Below are 24,254 nucleotides of genomic sequence, written 5' to 3' on the forward strand. Positions count from 1 at the left end.
GAAGGAAAGCAAGAGCTATTCCTGAGATTAAAGAGCAGGGTATATGGAACTGGCAGAAAAGGAAGTCTATCTGACTCCCCACTACCCAACAAGCAAAAATAAAATAAAAACCAGCCTGCCTAATGGCTGCCCGATGCTGGAGACTCTACAACGGGAAATTATTTTCTTTGGCTGACAGCCTTTTTTCCAGGTATAAAGTACGTGGTGCTAGAGTATAACATAAGCCAGAAATCAGTATGAATACATTTATAAGATCTTTCCTTGGGGCTAGATTCTGATAGAAGAGAAAGAAAGGTGGCAGCAGACACCGCAGAAGGCAGAAGAGGCACACCGCAGGGTATGGAAGCCTGTTGTGTTCTTTATTAATGCCTTGCTTTTGTAATCAATGTCTTCCTAAAAGCTGGGTCAGTTTTGTTTGTATTAATTATATTTTACATGCATGAGGAAAGCTGGCTATTTAAAGAAGTTTTCTGACAATTAAAACAGCTCTTATGTAAGATTTTCCCTATAAGCCTAGATTTTCTTAAAGCAAAGCATAACAATATCCCCATCAGTAAAGCTTCTGGTCAAATATTAATAATTCAAAAAGGAATAGCACTTAAAAGGAATCGAGCAGGAAGGGACAGAAAACAGGACCTAACCTGTCTCTGCCAAATTCGAGGCAAATCTGATCAGGAATCCCAGAATTCAACCTCTGATCAGAACCATGGCTCTGGGGAGCATAATTCCAGTGACAACTTGCCTGCAAGATCTTGCCTGTCCGTCCTAACTCAAATTGGGTAACATTTTTAAAGCTAAACCACTCTAGAAACAATCTTCATTTAAAGTGAAAATAACACAAGAAACTAATGAGAGGATGAGCCCCAATCTAAGCAGAGAATATCTGCTAACCAGGCAGATGACAAAACACATCAACTTCTTAAGAGATCAAGATGAGAACTAGCTTTGTGAAAACATAAAACATAGGAATCATCTACAAATGAAAAGAGACAGAGAGAAAGCAGAAGGTTGCTGTGGCAGAAATGAACACAACGGTGTGTCCTTTCTTCGGGGAGGGCTGCAAGGCTTTTAAGGCTAACTAGTGACAAGAGACATGAAAAACTTTTCCTCTATTATCTCCTCCAAATGTGTGGTCCCAGTCCAACTTGGTTGTTCCCCTTTGGCCTCCACGAAAGGAACCATTCTAGACAAAGGAAGGGCTCAGGGTTCCAAGGGATGACTGAGATGCCAAGGGACTCAGCCTGTCTTTGGAACACTGGCTTCTTCTAGCAGCTGACCTGCTGAGGCTGCCGTATGGCCTGCGCCATGACATTCAGTTCAGTATAATAGGGCCTGGGTCCGTGCCTGCTTCTTCCCTCCAGGCTGGGATGACAGAAGTAGAGCATGTTTGCTTTGATCCTACTGGCATGTCTGATGCCGCCTCTATGGAGACATAGTGTTCAGTATCCTCCACAGTGCCTTTTCTTTTTGTTTTTAGGATTTTCAAAGGACGTGAAAAATACCCAGGCAAGGAAGGACTGAGGATGGGTTGCTGCTCCTATTCCTAGGAAAGAATGAGGAGATAAATAAAGGGACTTAAGGTCCAGGAGTCATGAAACTAGTGTAGAACCCAGATGTCACTAGAGTCTAGTGATCTACATTTCTCAGGCCTGCCCACGCAGGGATTCACTCTAACAAGAAGAAGCTCATGGCTTCCAGAAAAAGTTTCATCTTCGGCAAGCCCCCTCACCAGAGGTTCCTAGGTGATGTTATGATTTAAAACAGTTGCTGAAGGTTTACAGAAGGGTTAAACTTAACAACCCAGAGAAAGAAAAGTGCACTTCAAACTTATTTGTAAAGCCAAAAATTCCTGATCGAAGCACTATGGCTTCCAGTTGCCTTTGTATCTGCCTCCTATTTGAAAACACAGTTAACAGTTGCTTGCCTATGGGAAATGTAGAGAATGATTTACTAACTGTTCAGAAGGATCTAAAGCATAGCACTACCATTATCTGTATTCCATTCAAGAACTGTGACTTGCTTTTAAAAATCCACTTCCTGGGTGAAAAGTACACGGTTCTCTGCTACTGTTGCAATTTCCTGTTACTTTATAATCCATTCAAAACAACTTCTAAAAAATGTTCTTTGTTCTACTGATGCAAATGAAGTCTTCAGTGAGGGTTCAGCCAGCAGTCCTGGACTAATAAATGGCCCAAGTGAATTTTATGGCCAGAGAAAGCTCTGTGAGGGCTCAGTCGGGGCCAGAGTCAGTTTACCTGGGAGTCACCTGGATCCCTTTGTCTGGGCTCCGAATCTATGAGCTTTAGAAACCTCTGTGTTCACAGAAGCAAAATGGGAGTCTAGGTACACTGATGCCAGTTTTTGATTTTTACCAAATCGATTCAACACCCAGAGGGTACGAGCAGTCAGGTCCTTCCTCCTCTGGGCTGGAGCCTGAGTGAGTGCTGAGCAGTGCAGTACCACCTTGAGAACATGACTCTGGAGCCAAGATGCCTAGGGAGGAGATCCAGCTTTGCCACTTAATTAGGCTCGGGCAAGCTGCTTAACTGCCCTCTGCTTGTCTTCCCGTAAAGTGGGGAGACCTAGCAGCTGCTCTCGGGGAAAGATGCTGTGAGGACTGGGTGAGGTGCCTAATGAGGTGAGGTGCCCTGAGCTCCTTTGATCCTGTTCTGTTCTCAGGTGAATACCAGGAAGGTGCAAGGCTAACCGCACAACCTTGAGGAAGGGCTGTGTGGTTCAAGCTATTGCTGGAGAGAATTATGCCTCTAGTAGTTATATGACCCTTATTTACATTTATTCTCGCCTCTCCTTATGACTCACCTGAGGGGATGTTAATCTCACCCCAAACATCAAACATATCAAACACACCTGGAGATAACAGGGGCTTGAGAAATCTAGATTCTACTCTAGGAGCCCAGAGGCTCCACCTCCTCTGGCTTCAGTTTCCTCATCTATAAACAAGGGGTTGGGCTAGAACATCAATGATCCCTAAGGTCCTTCTAAGTCATTAGATTTTATTGATTCTGACTTAGGTGCCTGAGTTGAAAAGGGCTCTTCACCAAAAGGAACAGAATTCCCAATTCACACTTGTAAATTTTTCCTATAGCATTGGTGTTGCCTAGGATACAAAATGCACATGCTCCCTCTGAACCCCGAGACAGGAGAGCTGTGATCGCTGCCTCTGATCTGTAACACCAAACCACAAACGGGCTCTGCAGTACAAACCGACAGATGCGTTCAACACAGAACGCGTCTCCACACACGCTGATGTGTGTGGATCTGGCATTCTGACTCTAAGCCAGATGGAAAGGCAGAAGGTGCATTTTTTTCCCCCTCACACTCATGTGGTCTTGGAAATATTGCCTTTAGATGCTGATCTCTAGCTTCTGGACCCAGGGAGGAGGTGGTGTGGGCCCTCCCTCTGGTCAAAAAGATCATTTTCTTCTTTAAATTGAAGGGACATGCTCGCGGGAAGTTCAGGTCACATACACCAGGAACCAATAAGTTTCTTAGCCCTTCTCTGAGTTCCCAGAGGTACTTGGCAGCTGGTCTGCTGGAGGGATTTCACTAACTTCTGTGTGCGTAGCCAGGGATCAGGAACTCCCCACCCTCAGTGATAGTCATCCCAAACCAGAGACCACGGGCAATGGGCTCTTCACTTTTACAGTGTCCTGCACTTTTTAAAGCAGACATACCTTATCTACGTTGGTCCTTAAAGGTTTAAGACAGAAATTATTATCTCCACTGAACAACATGTCAGCTTCATGAGGACAGAAGTTACATCTGTTCTGTTCTCTGCTTTATCTTTACAACAACAAGCACGATGTTGTCTGGTACACAGTATCTACTTAAGTAGAGAATGTTTGCTGAGTGAGTGAATGAATCTTTATTGTAGAGACGAGGAGCTCAAGAACTGTTCCAGGTCAGGCTTCCAGATCATCTGTCTCCAGGTTCCTTGCTCTATCACCTCAGTGGCTAATGTCAGAAAAGCTCAAAGTGGATTTGCATAGAAAAAGAAAAACTAGGTTCCACAGTGACATTCAGTGGTGAATTTACAAGGTGTTGTTCAGTCACTGAACAGAGTTCTCCTGACTCTGCAATGCCATGGACTGTGGCATGCCAGGCTTCCCTGTCCTTCACTATCTCCCGGGGTTTGCTCAAATTCATGTCCACTGAATAGGTGATGCCATCCCACCATCTTATCCTCTGCCACCTCCTTCTCCTTTTGCCTTCATTCCCAGCATCAGGGTCTTTTCCAATGAATTGGCTCTTTGTATCATGCGGTTAACGTATTGGAGTTTCAGCTTCAGCATCAGTCCTTCTGATGAATATTCAGGGTTGATTTCTTTCAGGATTGACTGGCTTGATCTCCTTGCAGTCCAAGGAGCTTAAAACTATGAGGACCCACAAGGTCCAGAGGTCAGCATTTGGATCTCACTTCTCAGATGACACTTCTTTTAGTACCCCAATTCTGGGTGTATGAATTCACTGAATTCTAAAAACAACACCGTTTCTCCTGTCTCTTGGCCTTGCACACGCTGTGCCTACCACCTCGGGCGCCCTTCTTGTCCTCCCTCTTGCTTCATGTGGTCAGTTTCTGATCAGAAATCACTTCCCACCAGGCTCTCCCCTCTTTTCCTCCACCTGTTGCCAAAACCTGGGCTCACCTTTTATCAGAGCACATAGCATACAATATGCTATGTACATGATACTATAGATAAATATATCTATATAAATATAGAAAATAAAAATAAATAAAATTCCTTATTTTCTCAACATTCTCTCCCCCTGCCCAGCCCCACACTGTGAATTCCTTGAATGCGAAGGCTATGTCCTTTACATCCATAAATATATTCCTTAAAAAGCGGTGGGTACATAGCCGTCTTGTTTTTATTTGGAGGATGACTGCTGTACAGTGTTGTCAGTTTCTGCCGTGCAACAGTGAATCAGCCGCCTGTACACGTGCGTCCCCTCCCTCTTGAACCTCCCCCCACTCCTCCTCCCCACCCCTCTAGGTCATCACAGAGCGCTGCGCTGAGCTCCCTGGGCTAGACAGCAGCTTTCCACTAGCATCTGTTTCACGCATGGTAGTGTATACATGTCAATATCACTCTCCCAATTTCTCCCATCCTCCCCTTTCCTCACTATGTCCAAGTCTGCATCTCTAATCCTGCCCTGCAAATAGGCTCATCAGTACCATACAGGTTTTTTCTTTTTTAAATGGCTATTGGTTAGATGAGTTGATAGATGCAACTCTGTATCTTTTTTTTTCTTTTCATTTATTAGTTGGAGGCTAACTACTTTACAATATTGTAGTGGTTTTTGCCATACATTGACATGAATCAGCCATGGATTTACATGTGTTCCCCATCCTGAACCCCCCTCCCACCTCCCTCCCCATCCCATCCCTCTGGGTCATCCCAGTGCACCAGCCCTGAGCACTTGTCTCATGCATCCAACCTGGACTGACGATCTGTTTCACACTTAATAATATATATGTTTCAGTGCTGTTCTCTCAGATCATCCCACCCTTGCTTTCTCCCATAGAGTCCAAAAGTCTGTTCTATACTTCTGTGTCTCTTTTTCTGTATAGAAATGATACAGGGAAGATTAGCATGGTCCCTGCGCAACTCTGTATCTTTTGAAGAAAAAAAGAAAACTTAAAAAATCTCCAAAGAGCACCTTTCCCACTCATGGTGAATTGCTAGCAACAGGTTACCCCCAGTCACCAAGGAACAGACACAGCAACACTGAATGATGTTAGAGTACATGGGGAAGGTGGTCTCTTACAACTGCTGATCTAACCACAGTAAGACTTGGACTTCCACTGATCTTACTATTGCTGGGATAGATATATAGGAGTTTCAATAATGTTCTAGCAATATTCTCTGACCTATTTCCTTTAATGATCAATGCCTTGGACCTGGGGCCCACAATTCTACTGTTGTCCCAGGCAGCATCCTGGGGAGGTATAGAAAAATAATTGGTGCTTTATTCATGCAAACAAGCTGAACACTGTTGAAATTAGCCTGCTTACCTTTGGAGGGAAAAGTGTGGCTGGCTTTCCTTTCTACCATCCACCCTTACCACAAACTCACAGCTCCTTGATAAAAAGGAAATATTAAAAATTCAGGGGAGATGGAGGGTTGGAGGTCTTTTGTATAAAGGATACAGGGACAAAAGTGGGCTTACAAGGAGATTCAGCAGAGACCTGGTAAGCAGTACTTGGAGAAGAAAGACAGGAGGGACCTCTGAATTTCCTCCAAAGTTGTGTCTACACCAAGCTGGGGGAAGGAGAGCTGCCTCTTTCATGCTTTACATGCTAAGGTCCCAGCCAGCCCTCAGGGTGGCAGAAAATCAAGGAGTAGCAGCCACCAACAGGCATGACCGTCAATCCAAGGGAGGTGGGGGCATTCCTTTCAGAGGTGCCCTAATCCAAAGTTCCCAGGCCCCAAACTCTGTCTCGAGTGATCCTTTATGCCTTCTCTGCTTACTGTGTCCTTTGTAGCATCCAGCCTGCCCAAGGGAGAAGAGATGGAGGCCAGAGGAGCAGAGGGATCCCAGGGCAAGGGTACCACTCACACGTGTGGGATTCTTCAGCCTCCCACGCTCTTAGGCCGGCCCAGTGCTTCTACAGAAGTGAGATAAGGAAACATCACTGCTGACTAACTCACCACGGTTTTTTAAAGGGACAAGTGAGAAAATGAGAGTAAAAATACTCTGTAGATTGTAAAGGTGCTATACGTGTGAAGTAGTAGTATTATTATCAGTGCTTTATTTAGCCCCAGTCCGCAGCAGCACGGTACACTGACATTGCTTCTGCTTTGGTTCGGATGAATATTAACCTTCCTGTTTCCCTGGATGCAGCTACTCTGCAAGTTGAGGGCCCTGCTGGGCTGCCAACTCTCGGTTCCTGCTGTTCTCTGGACCAGGGACCATTTCCATGGCTTCTCTGATAACAAGTTCCTACTCATCCCTTAGGACCTTTCACCAATTCGAGCCCTTTCTGTTTCTCTCCTTTTGCAACATTCCATCCATTTTGACTGTGGGTTGACCATGGTAGGTTGCACTGACCATCTACATGCTAGTCTTTCTTATGAGACAGAGTTCCTGGAAGGTGGGATCTGAGACTTAGTGGAAATAAGTTCACAGGCCACTACATGAAATATTTCCCATGCCCACTTTTCTAAGAGAGCAGGGTTTGTCTAGTAACATACTTCTCTTTTATTTTCATGGGACACGCCTGGAGTTTCGAGTAACATGCACATGTTAGAAACTGGAAAAGTGGAGATGATTCTGAGCACAAGCCATGGTTGAATGCTAAGGAAACTCTAGGCACTGTGCTAATAAACACTCCTTAGGAGGCTGATGCTATTTTCCCAAATTTTCAGATATGAAAATAAAAAGGTAATCTGCCTCAGGTCACAAAACTAAATAGGGCTTAAGTCAGTTGGACTCCAATGTCTGTGGTCTTAATCACGACATCAGAAAAAGATAATGCAGAAGAAACAGAAAGGAGAAGAGAAAGGGGCCTTTTTAATTTATTAAGAAAAGCACAGTCATATTTTGAGCTTGCTTTTATTATTGTTATTTGAAATATAAACAGCATTCATGTCCTCTTCTAGCCTGATGACCTAGCAGGTAATTGCAGCAGACAAATAAATAAATAAAAGATTTTATGAAACAAGAAAATAATAAGAGGACTTTTATGCAGGAAGTGAGCAAAGATCCTGTCTCGCTAAGTCTTGGGAGTTGGTTTCCACCTCTTCTTCCTACCTCCACCTTTGAAGTGGTCGGGGCCTCTTCCTTACCATCTCGGACCCATCTTCAAGTCGTTTCTGGTGTGTGTGTGGTGGGGGGGACGAGGTGACAGGGCAGGGGTGCAATGGGGACCCAGCTCCAAAATCAGGGAGCCTTCTTGTTCAGATGCTCCTCCTGTGTGGACACGAAGTGAGGGTGGAAAGCCCACCAGGTCCCTCTGCTCCTGGGTCTCTCAGAGTTAAAGGAAGGTTTCCTTGAGAGTCCCTTCCTGTAAATGTCCAGCAGGCCAGGCAGCGTGGATGTGGCAGGGAGCACATAAGAAGGAAAGTCTGCACCTCTGAAGGCTCATCTACTTCTTTTATTTTCTATCATCAATGACCAGTAGGAGAACAGTAAAGAGGAAACTCTTATCCATACTCCATCTCAACCCTGAGAATGGCTGGAAAAAGGGGGTCAATATGGAAACCCATGAAGGAGCCATGAGATGACAGCCCATCTTCTCACTGTGCCTGATAATAAACACCCTCATACAGTTCATTGAGGAAATGGTTAGGTTTAAGGATATTCTGGTTCTACTATCCATTAGCTGTGTGACCTTGGAAAACCAACTTTGCCTTGTACCTGTAAAAAATAGAAAACAAGTAGACTATCTTAAAGGACTGTTTAAAGGTTACAGGCTTAATATTCAGAAAACCTTGAAAAGTGTGCAAGCAAATAAGTGAAGTCTTAGCTACTATGGTCATTGCTGTTAGTATCATTATTGACATAACTCTGTTTCTGTGTTCCCTGCCCTGTGATAATCTAATCTTTCCTGAAGACCACCTCTGGTGATTTCAGGGTTTTCTATGTTCTAAATTCTCTCTTGGAATCTGCCAGCACATCAGATGATAAACATTTTACTGGTGTAAATGCACCAAATATACTTAAAGTTGTTATTTCTTCTTGAGATGCAGCACATATTCAGGCCCACTTCTAGTATCTGTCTTAGAAGAACAGCCATGACATAGATGATTAAAAGCCCTGAGACCTGGCTTCCTAGTGAAGGCTGGGGAATGGAAGGAATGCTGCTAGCTTTCCCTAGTGGAAAAGTCAGTGAAGAGACACAACTCAATGACTGAATTCCCTGCTGTGGGAAAGGCGAGTTAAACAATTGGAGAACTCATTCCTGGAGTATTCTAGAAAGCAAGGGTAGAGATCAATGCTATAATACTTCCCAGACTATGATGCTTCAAATATTTAGATTCTTAGCCTCTCAAAAACATGGTCACCAAATATTTTCTACCGTTCCCATTTAGAAGTGAGTATATAGATCCCTCCTTTGAGTCTAGGATATGACTTGCCTGAATAGAACAGAATATGGTGGAAGTGATGTTTTGTCACCTGTGGGTCCAGAAGGTAATGAATGGGCAGCTTCCAATTTCTGTTTTTTCAGATACTTTTTGAACCCAGCCACCATAGTATGGGGCTTCCCGGGTGGCACGAGTGGTAAAAAAAAATCTGCCTGCCAAGGCAGGAGACACAAAAGACTCAGGTTCCATCCCTCGGTTGGGATGATCCCCTGGAGTAGGAAATGGTACCCCACTTCAGTATTCTTGCCTGGAAAATTCCATGGACAGAGGATTCTGGTGGACTACAGCCCATGGGGCCACAGAGTCAGACATGGCTGAACACACACACACACACACACACACACACACACACCCCACGTATGAGGCAGCCCACGCTGTTTATCAGGCCTTCATGAAGAGGCCCATGTAGAGAGAGAAAAGACCGTGGTTTAGTCTCTGAGACTAGGGCTCAGCCCTGGTTGATCCCCCAGCTTATAGGCAACACACATGGGCTTCCCACAGGAGTGGGCCAATTTTGACATGGATCCTCCAGCCCATAATTGAGTCACCCTACTTGATTTAAAATGGAGTAGTACTGAGCTCTGCTCAAACTGTAGATTTTTGAGTCAGATGAATGATTGCTATTATTTTAAACACTCAGTTTTGCAATGGTCTGTAACGAAGCTAGATAATTGATATATTGCATGTTTTGGGGAGAATCCTTTCCTAGATCCTTTAAGGTAATCTTTGCCTGAAATACTGTTTTGTTTTGCTTTCTCCTCTTGGTCCAGCTGAAGAAAGAAATTAGCTGTCAGAGCTGGGTATAGGGCAGAGACACAGGAAGCTGCTGGTCAGAATGTAGATGCTAACACAATTCCCAGCCTTCAGATTGTCTATGTGTCAGCAGGACTAAACTTGTTCCTAAATGGTCTTGTCTCAGTTTCTAAAAAACAGCAAGCTTCTTGTTAATAATCAGGAATGCAAATTATATCAACAAGGTACATTTTACAAAAGGCAAATACATGTCTTTCTTCTCAAGGATAAAATATAATGTTAATTGGAATCAATTGATATATTAGACATAGCAGGGTTAAAAAGTTACAACCATTTAGAAAACAATAAGTCAGTGTGTACACACTTGCTCCCATCCACGTATGCTAACAATACTAACCCTGACTCAGTGATTTTTACTTCTTATACTTTATCCTAAGCAAAAGATCCAAAGAAGAACAAAGAAGATGCTTATTTAACATGGAGAAGTAGTAAAAATAAAGGTACATTATACCAGTCTCATGGAATATCATGCAACCATTAAGATGATAATAATGAAGACCAGTAATCCTTAGTTTATGATGTAATACCAAATGGGGAAATCATAGTATAAAAATATATGTTCATTAATTACAACTCTATAAAAACAGAGATACATATTGACAAATGTTAAAAGGGAATAAAGGAAAAATAAGCTATTTTAGGATTTTTCCCCTGTAAGAATACTTTTAACATTATACAAGGAGTGATGGAGCAATGATCCATTAAAAATATAAAATCACTCTCCAACCCAAATAAGCTAAACATTTTCCTGATGAAGGCAATTATTGACCTGTTGACCAAAGCCAAGAACTAATACTTGGATCCTATGGAATCTGTCTCTTAAAACATTACTTTAGATGATAATGTCTTAGAAAGTAAGTCTTCTATAATTTTATATATCATATTTACACTCTGGGCATTTAATAAAAGAAGATGGAGGTAATTCAGAGATTTCAGTTATGTTAGCATATCATAATTTTGGCTTTGCTTCCACCCCGTGCTCCGCCCCCCCCCCCCCCCACTTTTAACCTTCAATTTTTCTTTCCTAGGCTTCCAAAATATAAAGTGCTAAAATAAAACCAGCAACAACAGTTTCTATTTTTAAAGTGAACTTTAATCTGATTTTCACAAAGATCCATCCCAATTCAAAATCACTGCTGTACTCTTGGTGCTCATAAGATGGTGTTTGTCTTTTGCATTAAAAATCAAGAATTCCAGTCACACAGGAGAAAGAAAACCTGGTTAGACCTCTCTGTGATCAAGTGCACACCAGTAAAAACAAAAGGATAACTGATTGCAATTGTGTCCTCGGATATTTAAAGCCAAACCCATTTTTACCCTGGTTGTTTAAACACTGGCTTTAAGGTCTCCTTTCTCTATCCTAAAAGCATGCAAAGGAAAATGGAGAAGAAAGACCTGGCGCACTCAAATTCCAAACTTCCTCTTACAGCCCGGAGTGGTGAGAAGTAAGGATGACTTCTCCGCCAGCCTTCTTGCTGGAGTCATCAGCCTACTCCACCATGAGCCACATAAGTGCCATTCTAAGCATTAAACATACTTTTACTTGTGTGTGTAGACAAACATTAAACACACATTTTCCTAAGCTAATGTCCAAGCAGAGCTGTTTACAATTTACTTTAAAAGATAAATGGCTGCTGGAACACTGAATCCATTTCAGAATTTGGTCACATTGAGCCATTTTTCTTAGTCATAAAATAAATTCCATAATAGAGAAAGATAATTCCATAATTCTGCCTCTAGGTATTAAAGCAACAAGAAGTCAGACATCAGCTCTATCTGTAACCCTTTTTGAAGCAGCCCACTCAACACTAATATAAACGTAAACACATCAGTCAGCCAGTCATTAGGGGCTCAAGGAAAGTCTTGGGAGCTAAAGTATAAACTCCCATTTGGTTCCAAGGCTCCTAAGTTAAGCATCTTATTGCACACACACAATAAAACAGGCAGAAGTCAAGATGTTCTCTACTAAGATAAACTAAAATTAAATGAGGTTAAATTGAATTAAAATAAATGAATTAACAACCCTTAAACTGAGTAACTTTTAGGAGGCCCACAGAGATGATACTTCCAGCTCTCAAAAGTCAAAAAGATTGCTATTCATTCTTTCATATACACACCTTAAATCAAGTTGTTTAAAAGAATCTACATTAACACCTCTTGATCAGTGTCAAAGTAAAAATTGCTTAATATTTAAGCAATGAAGTCTGTAGCATCAAGCATCAAGACTTTGATTTTAATTGGCTCATGGTACTGGGGCTTACACTGGAGATGTTTGTGGGCTTTAACATTACAGAACAGCCTCCCATCTCTGTATTAAACAGCCAACAACATGTTTGTAAAGTGGAAAAGGTCCACTTAAATGATGTAAACGTTTAGGTGGGTGATGAGAGACACTTGGAGCACCAAATTCTCTTGCGATCTAAAATCTGCTCAAGTGGAAGGTGGCTCCAGGCAGAAATGAAGATCTATCTAAAAATGATAATTGTTACAACTCAATTAAAGTTGTTTTTCTTTGATAGTCTTTATTTATTTGATACCTATTTACTTATCAAGTTGGTACCTCAACTTGATAAAAAAAAAAAAAACCCTGAGTATACCTGAAATCTGCGCTTGCCATTAAACAGCTATAAGTTTTAATACAGAATTTGCAAGTGTTCTGAAGTGTCATAATGACTGAACCAGAAAAATGGTTCTCACACAGAGTAAATGCAGATTCATTGGTGGTGCCTCTTTCTTGAATCTTGGAGAGACTGGGTCTGCACAGAACTAGATATTTGGGCCACCATGAGTAGAGTGGCACCTTTTCTAAAAGTTATAACTAAGTTTAAGACTACCCCGAAATTGGGTCATTTGTAGAGACATGGATGGACCTGGGCTTCCCAGGTGGTGCTAGTGGTAAAGAACCTGCCTGATAATGCACGAGGTGCATTAGAGACATGGTTTGATCCCTGGGTTGGGAAGATCCCCTGGAGGAGGGCACATCAACCCACTTCAATATTCTTGCCTGGAGAATCCCATCAACAGAGGAGCCTGGTGGGCTATAGTTCATGTGGTCACAAAGAGTCAGACACGACTGAAGTGACTTAGCAGGCACACATGGATGGACTTAGAGACTCTCATCAGAGTGAAGTGAGCGAAAGAGAAAAACAAACACTGTGTATTAATGCATATATGTGGAATCTGAAAAAAACTGGCAGAGAAGATCTTATGTACAAAGTAGAAATAGAGACACGGGCTTAGAGAACAAATGTGTGGATACCAAGAGGGAAGGGGGAGGGTGGGATGAATTGGGAGGTTGGGATTGACGTACATACACTATGATACTATGGATAAAATAGGTAACTAATGAGGACCTACTGTGCAGCTCAGGGAACCCTACTCAGCGCTCTGTGGTGACCTAAATGGGGAGGAAATAAAAAAAGAGGGGCTATATGTATGCATATAGCAGATTCACTTTACTGTACAGTAGAAACGAATACAACATTGTAAAGCAACTAAGCTCCAACAAAAATGCTAAAAAAAAGACTGCACAGAATAGACCCCGAACCAGCATTCACTTGGCGCCACATTGTGGGGCGTGTTTTAACTGGTCAGTGGCCCAGGCCAGTGGGTTGGCTAAATAGTTTATCACCTTGTAATATACAAAGCTGGGGCAGTAAATTAGAGAACTCTCAAAGATGCCAATATTTGTATATTAGAGTTTTAAAGTCTCAGATATAGATTTTTTTTCTAAGCATGGCAAAAGTCCTGGAGTGAGTTACATCTCCTCTGGGATATCAGCATAAAATCTATAGAGAGGAAAGGACAGATCCAAATGAAATGAGCAGAATAATTCCAGTGCTGAATCAATTTGACTCTATGTTATAAAATCACCATACAGCCTAGTCTAGAGGTCAAAAGTTTCAGCTATACAGCTCAACTTCGCAAGAAGAGCCCTGACTTCAACTTTTTCTGTTGATCTCATATAATCCCCATACCGTAATTTTAAATTCTGAGAGTCTAGTCATGCCAGTTATAACCCAAACCCAGGCCTGACATCATTTAACACTGATATCTTATACTCTCTTGAAGTGAGCAGATTACTAGCAGTGGCCCTGAACACCATGTCTATTCTGCCTCAATTTACAATGGAGAGAACCAAGGCCCAGGGAAATTACGTGCCTTGCCTGTGTGCAGTGCAGAGGGAACTCGGACGCAGAAAACGTGCCTCTTTCCAGCTCATGTCTGTCTACTCAGATGCTACAGAAGAAATGGCACTGGTAAAAAGGAGCAATCAGGCAAGGCTACATGATAAGCAGGGACCAGTGCAAAATGAAAACAGGGGCTCCTTATTCAAAAATTATTAAGAATTTCAATATGGCTAGAGCAGCACACTCTCGGCATGGGGCCAAGTGTGACTGTACCTGTAACACCTCCATGAAACTGATCTTAGCTGCAGTCACGTCAGCACTTACTAACTGTGACTCTTTGAAGGCCAAGGGGAAGAACATCTCTTTGAACACTGAATATGCTCAAAAATGATCTATCATGTGGATAAGTGAATGAATGTGTAGGTGAATGAGTGAAAGAATGCAGCTAGAAAATTACATCTCAGACCCAGGGGCAGGTTGAGTTAATACAGTAAGTCACCCTGAAAACTTGGTCCATTATTTAAGTGACACAATTCATAATCTGAAAATACTTCACAACACAAAAATTTCCTAGCCCCAGCACAGGTAAGTTGCCAGTACCATGTTCAAAATGTGAGTGGTGAGGTTTACATGTGGCGGTGTTACAGTGCTTTTATGGCTCAAGAAATGCCAGCTTCTTAGTAGAACTGGTCTTGTGTTCTTTTTCTGTCTCTCTGTGTTTAGAAGTAGCTATCCAGATATATTTTACAGAACCCATCCATGTACAAAACTACAAAATACTTCAGATGCGAGTATTTCATATATTGCCATGCATCCCTGATTTGAAAACAGTAGTAATAATAACAACACAACAATTTGCTGAGTTTTATTATTTCAGATACCATGCTCGGTGCTTACTTATATTTCTCCTGAAGAAAGACCTCGTAGCATCAAACTGTGAATGAAGTAGATATATTACCCTGATTTTCCAGTGCGGAAAACAGGGCTACAAGAGGTCGAGTGGCACATCAGACAGAATTTGCCTTTAGGACCATTTGGACTCCTGAAGACTAATAGTTCTTTGGGAGGTTGGCCATACACAAAACAGCAGAGCAAGGGTTACGGCCTGCCTTTAAGGAATGAGACTTTTATCTGATGAGGACTGAGTGAAGTTTCACTCTGGTGAGCAAAAATGCAGTCATAAAACCCCGAAAGTAGAAATTTCTGATATTGAAAATCTAGGTGGTTAATTTTACAGCTTACTGCAAATTTGGATAAAGGCAAGTAAAGGAGGAGCCTCCTCACCTATCTCTTATGGGGCTTTAGGACCTGATTCACTGCATTACTGTAACAGGAAAAGAGGCTAAACTCTGTACTCAAAGTGAAGGAAGACTTCGCCAGGCTGAGATTTCCACTCAGGTAGTTTGCAATACATTTCATTAGGAGACAGAAAGGCAAAAATGCGGGTAACATTCATGATGACAGACTCACATTTGTCTCAGAACTGAAGAGAAGAGAGAATATTTCTGTCTCTACCTCTCTAGATAGAAGTGGCTTCATAATTATGGCCTGTATTTATTATGATGTTTCAAAGTGTAAATTTGGCAGGGGTATCTTTTAAAACAAGTCACAGGGAGGAAAAATAAAAGAAAAAAAAATATGAGAGAAAATTCATTTGATATATCCTGTCCACTTTTTTGTAGCATTGCCCACCAATGTCATAGTTTTTACATTTTTAAACTGCCTAATTAAATGAAAGTGCTGTTCCAGGGATGCAAAATTTTTTCATAATGGCAGAAAAATATTTCTGGCCACATGCCAAAGTTTTCTAGCTTGTAAGCCCTCATGAACATGTTTATGTAATATTACACGGGGTGTATATAACATGCATATATAACAATGTATAAACACAAATTTTGTTGTTCAGTTGCAAATAGTTTGTAACAAAATGCTGATTTTGTACATGTATTCAATAATAAACTAGTCTCCTCCATGTAAGTTGATCGTAGTGGTCCCATTCTCTGCCCAAGACTTGGAAAATACCCTGATGCTGGGAAAGATTTAGGGCAGGAGGAGAAGGAGACGACAGAGGATGAGATGGTGGATGGCATCACCGACTCAATGGACATGAGTTTGAGCAAACTTCGGAAGATGGTGAAGGACAGGGAAGCCTGGCGTGCAGCAGCCCATGGGGTCGCAAAGAGCCAGACACAACTTAGTCACTGTACAACAACAGCAACAAAGAAAATGGAAAAAACTGGCAAAAGTAATCATCGTCAAGTTTGCTTATCCTTTGAGTTACTTATCTGCCTTCTCACAGGTCAGATAATTCAAGCTCGGTTCTGAGACATCACGCCAGATGGCATCTGCACTAAATACTCATCAACCTATACAGAGATCATTAATGAGGATGGCTTCCAGGTGACACTAATGATAAAGAACATGCCTGCCAGTGTGGGAGATGTAAGAGACTTAGGTTCGATCGCTGGGTAGAGAAGATCCCCTGAAGGAGGGCATGGTAACCCACTCCAGTGTTCTTGCCTGGAGAATCCCAAGGACAGAGGAGCCTGATGGGTTTCCAGTCCATGGGGTCGCAAAGAGTCGGACATGACTGACGCAACTTAGCATGCATGCATGAGTGTTTTAAGGGAGATGAATGTCTCAAAAAAATTAAATCAAAGATGGCAAATGTGCTATATTGGGACTACCAAGCACTCTGTTTTGCATAGAAGACTCTGCAAATCAATCAAGGTGTCCTTTTTCTCCCTGACCTTAGATGTAGCCCCACACATTTCTACAACACAAGATGCAACAGCCTACTACCAATCAGGTTTGGCCTCTCTACTTTGAAACTCATTTTCCCTGCCTGTCCTATGTGTTCCATGGGGAATGGCTCTTCAGGGATGTAACTGAAAATTAGAGGGAAATTGTGCCATGGTAGCGTATCAACTCCTGAGAGTTGAATGAGGTGCAATTACTGCTAGCTGAAAATATTATCTATATATTTCTGAAAATTGAGTATAAAAACTATATTAGCAGCAATGAAGTTTTAAGTGATCTTGAAAGAAAAGGGCAAAGTGTTATAAAATGTAAATGGCAATAATAAATTTGAGAAGTGGGGCTATTTGTGTGTGTGTCTTTGTACAGATAAGTATATGCACGTTCATGAGGTGGGTTCATATTTTTTTAAATCACCGATAGATTTGATACTATATGGCAATTAAAATATGAAGATAAATATAACATTAAGGAATGCTACTACTAGAAAGAAACTTGGAAATCATTTAGATTCTCTTTGACGCCCATACCAACCTCACTTTGTTCTAATGAGAGCACTAGGGCCACAGAAGGCCAGGACTTTTTCCAGAGATAGCTGGTTGGCTAACAGTGTTGCCAGGCCAGGTTTCCGGGCTCCCAGCTCTGTCCTCTCACTCCTTTTTAAACTGCTCTGATGGCCTTTTCAGTGATGGGACCATGTTTTGAACTTTAAAATGACATTAAGCCTCACAAATTAGCTATTAAGTGTGTGGCAGAGAAGGAGAGAGGACAAGGAAAGAGTGAGGGAGAGATCTCTGATAATTTCCCACACTTCCTATCAAACACAGCATCTGATTGCCTGATTGACCTCTGAGGACATTAAAGCCTCATAAATTGGAGATGGTCTTGGCTATGAGCGGGCAGGGTGATTGTCTCCTGAGGAACCAGATCTGACTGGCCAAGAGACAGTGTCAGAGCCAGCAGAGGAGAGCCTGGTTATCTCCAACACCTTTGATCAACCATCCTTTGCTGAACCAGTAGCTTCATTAAAACATCTTTTTATAGTCCTCCAAAATGGCCCCCTGGCCCCCCACTCCTTCTGTTTAGTCACCCCATGAAAGACAGATGGATTTAGGAACCATTCAATTCAGTTATTCAGGTAAATAACATTCACCCTCCCAAGAAAAAAGTGAATGATTGCATATAGAATGCTTAGGACAAAGTAGGACATGAAGACCAGTAAGGATAATTTTTTTATTGTTACTATTATAATGATTTAAAAGCCCCCGATTGATATTATAAAAGTTAACATGGCCCTCCTCGCTACTTCCGTTCTATGATTTTATTTCTTTCACTGAATGAATCAAGGAGATTTTATAGTGAGTGGTTTGACATCACGGGCTTTGGAGTCAGACAGGTTTGGGCATGAATTCTGACTCTGCCACTGTGTGCTCCTAGCAGGTACATAATTGTAGTGGACAGAATAATGTTCCCATTCATCTCCAAAGATGTCCATGCCCAATCCTGAGAATCTGTGAATATACCGTAACATATGGAAAGAGGAACTTTCATATGTGATTAAGGAATCTTAAAATAGGTGGATTTATCCTGGATTACATCGGTGGAACCAATGTAATCACAAGGGTCCTTAAAAGGTGGAAGAGGAAGGCAGAAGAATCCAAGAAGATAAGACTATGGAAGCAGAAGTCAGAGTTATAGAATGGCTAACTTTGAGTTTGGAGAAAGGGGCCACAGCAAAGAAATCCAGGTAGCCTCCTAAAAGCTGGAAAAGGGAAGGAAACGGATTTTTCCCTTGAGCCTCTGGAAAGAACACAGCCCTGCTGACACTTCGACTTTAGCTCAATGAAGCCCATTTGGGACTTCAAACCTCCAGAATTGTCAGGTGATAAATCCCTGTTGTTTAGACATCTAAGTTTGTAGTAATTTGTTACAACAGCAACAGGAAACGAACTGATGCTCCTGGAGCATCCGTGCCTTTACCTAAAAAATGGAGTAAAAAAAAAATATGTGCCCCAAAGGGCTGACATGAGGATTAAATAAGAGAATGTAAATAAAACTCTTTAGTGCTTGGCAGAAAGGAAGAACTCAATAAATGTTCACTGTCATTATGTATGATATCATTACATAGAGATGAGATAGCTATGTTATGATTGTGATAAATGGTGATTCCATAAAGTATAATTCATTGTATCATAATGATCCCTTACATTTGAGTGGCACTTTGGTTTTTATGAAGCCCTTTTATCAACACTGTCTTATTTGATGCTCATTTTAACTGAAAGTCCACAGATGAGGAGCCAGAGCCTCTGAGGGGGACAGCGCTTTCCTTAGATCACTCAGAGAGCCCAGTATTGGCCAAAGTTGGGAGTCTTAAGTCATTCCAGACACAGCAGGCTGCCGATTTCATCATGTGGTTTACAGAAATATACACACAGGGTATGGAGAATCTTAAAGTGAAACAAAAATGATAAGGCCAAATGATGATGGGGTTGTTCATCCCACACAAGGCCATTTCCCACGTGGTCTCATCCAGCGGCGTTTTTTGCCCGCACCTCCTGCCCCAGCTCTTGCAAGCACAGCCTGCGGCCTGTCTCAAATGCATCTAGTCAATTGTGCAAAGCACAAGGGAGAAGATTTCATCCTGACCGCAGCAGGCAATCACCTGATGCCCTGAAGCATGAAGTTTGATTACCCTTATCTCAGTTTATCATTAAATCAAAGACTGTTGCTACGAATACTGGACCAGGACTCCATTTATGAAATGATATACGCCAGTCAGCAGGAGTGAGTGAGGGCCCTTTTTCTCTCTTAATTTCTGCTCACCGGGAGGATCTTTTGCAAACTACGGGGAAAAAAAAGTCTCTTCAGCTTTGAGCAGATTTTATGACTCTCTTCACTCTTTCATGAGCTGGCCGGGCTGCCTTTGGCTCATATGGATTCTCCCCGAGTTGTGGGCAAGAGGTTTGCAACCTCCTACCCAGGGGCCTGCCAACCCTAGTCTTGACGTCTAGCACCTTGCTTGGATGGGAATCTGAATGTTACAAGACGCTGGGCAAACTGCAGGTGCTCTGAGATTTGAGAACCTCTGGCTACCCCAGAGCATCATTTCTCCATTTGTGGTCAAGGTACCACAGAATATGAGTCACTTGAGGAGTGTGTTGAAAATGCTAACCCTGGGGCCTCATGCCAGACCCAACAACACAGACCCACTGGTGCTGCGGCCCTGGGAATCTGCATGTAGCCCAGGTGATTCTGATCAATTTTAAAGTTTGAGGACCACTGGCAGAGATCAAAGATGTGGGTGATGACAGCAACAGGCCTGATTTTCCATGATGTTCTTCAGGCTTTAATTGGCCTAGGGGGCAAACAGCATAGAACACATGCCAATCACCTACATTTTGTCCTTCAGCCCAACCATCCGTGGAGCCAGATTTCTGACATCATCAATCTGAAATGGCTGCTATCTGGGTCAGGGCTAGGCAACTAGGCATCAAGGTCTGGGTACATCTCCAGGGCCTTGGAGCTCTCCTGCCAAATTCCCCTCTCCAGTCTGGCTGAATGTGTGGCAAGTGTAGTGTGTGGGGGTGGAGGAGAACTGGTTGTAAAACTGGCTTCAAGGTCTATATATCAGTCAAAGAGATATGACAGAACCACATGTGAAAAGACTGCATAGTATAAGGGCTAAAAGCATGGACCTTGGAGCCAGACTGCATTTACTTTTACTTAACAGACACTGAGATAAATATAGTACTCACTACAGGCCAAGCACTATTCTAAGTGCCGTTCAAATATTAATTCATTTATGTCTCACAAACATCCTACCAGGTGGCTACCACTCATCATCGTCCACCTTTCATGTCATGAAACTAAGGCTCAGAAGATTAAGTAATTTGCTCAAAATCACAGTTTATTGATCACATAGCCAGGACTCACACCCCAATAGGCTGGTGCCAGAGTTCATGTCCTTAACCACCTTCCTAAGTTGCCTCCCACGGGCCCAAGTCCCCTGGTTCTGGTACTCATTAGTTGTTTGACCCTGGTAAAATTATTTAATCTCCCATCCCTGTTTTCCCTTGTGCAATAAGAAGTAATAATAGTAGCACTCACCTTAAAGAACTCGGACCAGAAGATTTAATATATTCACTTAAAAGAGTATCAAGCACACAGTAAGTACTTAATAAATGCTAATTCTGAGTTAACTATTCATCCATCCTCCACTCTCAGGGGTAGCATGAGGATTAAATTAGATAACATACGTAAAGTACTAGGCACAGGGCCACAGCACCCGCTAAGCACCCAGTAAGGGTTAGCTGTTATTATTAGGCAAGTTGAGCCAGGACGGTTTATTTTAGGTTTTGTCTGGAAGGCAACTGTGTTCGATGCAAGGGGAGGCAGCATGCCTTTCACTTCAGAAAGCAATTGGGTAGGAGCCAGACTAATTATTAAATCCAACAGGTTCTCTGCTTTATGTCACTGGAATATTCCTGAAAAGTTCCTAATACTGAATTGGTATATGCTTAACCCTTCTTCCCCATTGACCTATCTTATCATCTCTGATTGATCTTTCATTGGCAGTGGTTCTTCAGACTAAGAATCTGCCCTCACACTGTCATGTAACCGTTAACTTATAAAATACTTAAATATACCAAGGAAAATTGAACCACTGGAGCATTTCTTGGCCAAGCAATTGGCTTAATCATCCCCTAATGCAATTGTTTTCATTTTACTTTTCCTTTAGTATGTGTTCCCGTGCTTATACTACTGAGAACTTCTGGTATTTCCTCTCAGAAAGCTTATGTTGTTGTTTAGACGCTCAGTCGTGTCCAACTTTTCGCGGCCCTGTGGACTATGGCCCGCCAGATTCCTCTATCCATGCAATTTCCCAGACAAAATACTGGAATGGGTGTCCATTCCCTTCTCCAAGTGATCTTGCCAACCCAGGGGTCGACTGAACCCGTGTCTCCTGCATTGGCAGGTGAATTCGTTACCACTGAGCCACCAGGGATGCCCAGAAAGCTTATCACCTCCACAATTAAAAGTAACTGTGGATTGATTACAATTTACATTAACTCAAGGGGTTAATAATGGCTTGGAAATCCTCATACCCAAACAGCCTGACATAGAAGAGGCATGGGCATGGGGGGAAGCAGGGAGAAGGTAAGGGAGCTGGGAAGGCAGGATGGTGAAGAGCCACTAATGGGGGGTGAGTTTACCCTGAAAGCTCAGACTCAGGAAGGGATGCTAGATCCCCAGGGTCACTCAAGGATGGGGTCTTCCAAAGGGAAGTATTACATTAGTGACTCCAAGTTGTTTGCTGCTGCTTTTTCTCTTGTTCTATCAGGAGAAGGTTGCCAGAGTTCTAACCCCATTGCTTGCACACTTCACCAGGCATGATAGATTATAACTACAATCGAATAAAAAGTTAAGACTCAATTAACACGTTTACTACAATATTTGCAGCATGTCTACTATGTGTCACACACTGCTAAGTTACAGGGATGAATAAAGCAGTCTAAGCTCCTGGGGCCTGCAGTCGAAGGAGCACCTGGAGTCCACCTCATGCTTTTCTCACAATTTCAACAAGTTGCTGCTCTCTCTTTCACTTCCTTTCTCCACATCCTCCCCAAATCCCTATCTACATATGCAACGTGTTCTTTGTTAAGAGTCTACCTAGTCTTTTCAAGTTAAAGCAAAAAGATGAAGCCCATGATGCAGCAACATTCTAGTCTGATTCTTCTAAACCCCTCTGTGGGGGAAACCAGCTTGCAGGGTAATATGAGGCAAACCACGTGATTCTTTGCCATGTTCCTGTGTAACACTGAACCAGTTGGCAGTTGATGTGGGGGTTTAGCTCTGATCACGAAGCAAACTCCTGAATCATCACAAGATTGATCCCATCCATTCTGATGGCTTAAGCTGCAGGGCCATCTGCTGATCGGCTCAATACTGTAGACCAGAGACACTCAATAAATATTTGTGGATGTGCATGGCAAACTGCTTCTTCACACCTGAAACGCAAGTCTAGATCAGGCCTCAGAAGAGGACAAGTGACCTAGACCCCCCGCCCCCATCCCAGGGCCTTTGCCTAAGCTGTTCTCTATGCTTGGAATGCCCTCCCTCTCAGCACCTCCCCTACTGCCCCTGTGTCCACCTGTCCAAATCCTACCTAGTTCAAGGACCAGCTCAAATATCAGCGCTCCACAAAGCCTTCCCTGACCACCCCAGCCAGAAATAACTTCTCACTGCTCTCAATTTCCATAGGTCCGTGTGTGTTCTGGCACTTAAGACACTGGCCATTTTATTTTGGCTATGTGTTTACCTCGTCTTCAATACACCACTCAGTAAGAGTCTTGAGCTCTGGATCCATGTCAGTTCCTCTTTGAACTGTTTCCCCACCCTTGCACCTCCTTGTAAGGAGTAGACACTTGGTAAAAATTAGCTGTATGAACAAATGGTTACCCCAGCAATGACAAAAACAGAAGCAACTGCAACATTCTTTATCCCTCCTTTTTCTATCTCTCCTCCTTCTTCTTCAATAGCTTTTAAAAATATATTTACTTGATCTAGCAATTACCCAGGGGAGGTTTGGGGAATTACTGATATATGTAGACAACTCTGCAGACCAAAAAGTGTTTCCAGAGACCCTTCTAATGCCAAAGGAGGCCTCAACCAATGTAGGTGCTGGGGGAGTCTGAGTCCCTGGTCTACTGACAGCTGGCTCCTGGGAATTGAAGTGTTATTTTCTCAAAGAGCTTCATCTGCTCTGGTTCATATGTGCCAGTTCCTCGCCTGAGTAGAAACTCCTGACTTTATTTTTAAATACAGACTCCAATAATAGGCTAAGTAATTGCAGATCCTCCCAAGGACTTTTTATATATGTATGAACATATTGGACTTTTTAAAACCCATATTTCCTTTCCATAAATAAATGTTGAAAACCTTAAATTTCAGCACTATAGGTAGTGGTAATGTGTATTTGTTTTTTTCCCTCCCGTAGGATTCCTGAATCAGAAAGATCAACCAAAAATGCTGATGCATGGGTGATGATTTCTCAAACAACATATCTGATTACTCACAAAGGTAAAAGGATTCTCCCTCGGCCATAAATAAGAAAAGTGTATATTATAGTATAATATGCAGTCAAACTTCAGTAATACACTTTTCATCCTCTTGCCACTAAAGCCTGAACAGCTGCAGCTCTCACTATCTTTGCTGATGGGGCCCATAAATACTCCTGGGAAATGGGACAAAGATACATAATGGATCTTCACCTGCCAAGATCAGGGAAATGAATGTCAATTGCACCCTGATGCAGAAGCACTTTTTGGTAGAGTGATGAATATTGCCATTTGTCCTGTGCCATGCAATTTTGGACAGGAAAACCTAACAGGGAAAAAATGGTGGAAGAAGATGCTACCCTAGGACACTTGAAAAGAAGGGTATG

General features: G+C 42.4%; 1 protein-coding gene and 1 pseudogene across 10 annotated transcripts in view; one reads left to right on the forward strand and one right to left on the reverse strand.

The window, feature by feature from the left end:
- Positions 1 to 24,254, reverse strand: part of SEMA6D (semaphorin 6D) — a 57,595-nt gene that overhangs the window by 27,404 nt on the left and 5,937 nt on the right. The window lies entirely within an intron of this gene.
- On the forward strand, positions 5,564 to 5,664 carry LOC136172757 (U6 spliceosomal RNA; annotated as a pseudogene).

Source organism: Muntiacus reevesi, chromosome 7 (assembly GCF_963930625.1).
Source record: "Muntiacus reevesi chromosome 7, mMunRee1.1, whole genome shotgun sequence".
In the NCBI taxonomy this organism is placed as follows: domain Eukaryota; kingdom Metazoa; phylum Chordata; class Mammalia; order Artiodactyla; family Cervidae; genus Muntiacus; species Muntiacus reevesi.